This window comes from Schistocerca piceifrons, chromosome 3 (genome assembly GCF_021461385.2).
Source record: "Schistocerca piceifrons isolate TAMUIC-IGC-003096 chromosome 3, iqSchPice1.1, whole genome shotgun sequence".
NCBI classification, from domain to species: Eukaryota; Metazoa; Arthropoda; class Insecta; order Orthoptera; family Acrididae; genus Schistocerca; species Schistocerca piceifrons.
The window spans coordinates 459,806,814-459,809,578 of record NC_060140.1 but is presented as its reverse complement, the minus strand read 5'-3'; the positions used below and the strand labels follow the sequence as shown (position 1 = coordinate 459,809,578).

Sequence of the window (2,765 nt, the reverse complement as noted above, 5' to 3'; positions counted from 1 at the left end):
CTACTATATACTGGGAGTGGAAAAACAATTTGACCAAAAGTATATTGCAGAAAGACACCATCGGACGAAGGAACTTGAATATAGGAACTAGGCGTAGCATTTGAATATTTACGACACTATGCCAGCTTGAAAACGGTGGTAAGTTAGAACATTTGCTACCAATACATATGTTAATTAAGTGATTTCACGTCTGTGTACAACAGCATACTCATATTTATTTAGTTTCACCTTTTTACGACATACTGAAACATGAAATATGGACATATGGTTGTTTTCATTTCTAAAGAATTACTGTATGGTATGTCAGCTAAGTAAGGTACATATGTATGTGATGCTTTAAGCTTTTCTTGTTCTCATCGTGACGATCGTGAAGTCGAAACATTCCGTTTACGTATACATTTTCTGTGAATTACATTTCGTTTTGAATAAAGACATCCATATGTCACATTTCAATTACGTTCCTGCAGCGCCGAAAATATGCAATGGCAAACCCTAGTTCCTATATTCAAAATCCTCTCTTTCATGCTGTGTTTTCTGTTCTGGCGTAGCCACAAGCGCCGGAACGAAGAGGAAGAACGCAAGACCAGAGAAGGCGGTGAGGCGACGTCAGCCAATATTCCGCTGACAAGCACCGCGCCGTGATAAGAGCGACCTCTGCAAGAAGAGAATATTAGCGCCGCTCCTGCCAGCCTCGGCCGGACATTAATGGACAGCATTAGCACGGTCTAGCACAGAGTGCTACGGTATTAGTTATTAGTAATAGAACGCAGTACGTTGTCCTCGATGGTGAGTGTTCATCGGAAGTGAGGGTATCATCTGGAGTGCCCCACGAAAGTGTGGTAGGTCCGCTGTTGTTTTCTATCTACATAAATGATCTTTTGGATAGGATGGATAGCAATGTGCGGCTGTTTGCTGATGATGCTGTGGTGAACGGGAAGGTGTCGTCGTTGAGTGACTGTAGGAGGATACAAGATGACTTGGACAGGATTTGTGATTGGTGTAAAGAATGGCAGCTAACTCTAAATATAGATAAATGTAAATTAATGCAGATGAATAGGAAAAAGTATCCCGTAATGTTTGAATAATCCATTAGTAGTGTAGGGCTTGACACAGTCACGTCGATTAAATATTTGGGCGTAACATTGCAGAGCGATATTAAGTGGGACAAGCATGTAATGGCAGTTGTGGGGAAGGCGGATAGTCGTCTTTGGTTCATTGGTAAAATTTTGGGAAGATGTGGGTCATCTGTAAAGGAGACCGCTTATAAAACACTAATACGACCTATTCTTGAGTACTGCTCGAGCGTTTGGGACCCCTATAAGGTCGGATTGAGAGAGGACATAGAAGCAATTCAGAGATGGGCTGCTAGATTTGTTACTGGTAGGTTTGATCATCACGCGAGTGTTACGAAAATGCTTCAGGAACTCGGATGGGAGGCTCTAGAGGAAAGGAGGCGTTCTTTTCGTGAATCGCTACTGAGGAAATTTAGAATACCAGTATTTGTGGCTGACTGCAGTACAGTTTTACTGCCACCAACTTATATTTCGCGGAAAGATCACAAAGATAAGAGAGATTAGGGCTCGTACAGAGGCATATAGGCAGTCATTTTTCCCTCGATCTGTTTGGGAGTGGAATGGGGAGAGAAGATGCTAGTTGTGGTAAGAGGTACCCTCCGCCACGCACCGTGTGGTGAATTGCGGATTATGTATGTAGATGTAGATGTAGATGTAGTGATCCATATCCATAGTTTGTTGGACTTTGTCTATAGCGAAGAACGTTATTGTTTGCATATCGCCTATCGCTTTCAGCACTTGTTCTAAATACAGGGTTAAGTATTATCAATCCCCTTTATTGAAATAAAACTATTAATTTTATTTGCTTGATTTGTTGCATAGCATTCCGAGAACGCAGCATCCTTTGGGCCACCTACACGAGACGAGTGGGCAGGACTCCACACTTGGCGACAACGACTCACCATTTCTGCCCTACATTTTCGGTCAAATTGCTTTTTCACATGCTGCATACGTATCTCATGAGATTACCTACACGATTTGTGTATGAACTGAGAGTATCACTTGTTACTGGAATTACTTTCTTTATTTGCCTGCTTCATAAGCGGGAGGAGAGCCTCGTCTCCCCGAAGGGCACTTGTTACCTATTTCATGAGTTAGTGTTTGTGTAGTTGAATCTTATTATATGGCATTTGCATTTTTTATGTGTAATAAGTGTATGTCTCATCTACACAATGGGCAACGGCCTTGCCGCAGTGGATACACCGGTTCCCGTGAGATCACCGAAGTTAAGCGCTGTCGGGTGTGGTCGGCACTTGGATGGGTAACCATCCAGGCCGCCATACGCTGTTGCCATTTTTCGGGGTGCACTCAGCCTCGTGATGCCAATTGCGGAGCTACTCGACCGAATAGTAGCGGCTCCGGTCAAAGAAAACCATCGTAACGACCGGGAGAGCGGTGTGGTGACCACACGACCCTCCAACCCGCATCCTCAATTGAGGATGACACGGCGGTCGGATGGTCACGATGGACCACTTGTGGCCTGAAGACGGAGTGCATCTACACAAACCATTGACCCTTTGAACTCCACTGCTCCATTTTTCTCGTAAACTCTTACGTAACCGCCCTCTGATATATACAAAGGACAGAAACTTATGAAAGGAAAAATCAGGCAAAGATAACTAAAAACATGCAGTACTGCGAGATGAGTTTGACAGGGCACTGAACGACATAAGTAGAAGCAAGATATCTGGA

At 43.7% G+C, this 2,765-nt stretch overlaps 1 pseudogene; it reads left to right on the top strand.

The window, feature by feature from the left end:
• Nucleotides 1–2,248: 2,248 nt before the first annotated feature.
• LOC124791135 lies at nt 2,249–2,366 on the top strand (annotated as a pseudogene).
• The last annotated feature ends 399 nt before the right edge of the window (nt 2,367–2,765 follow it).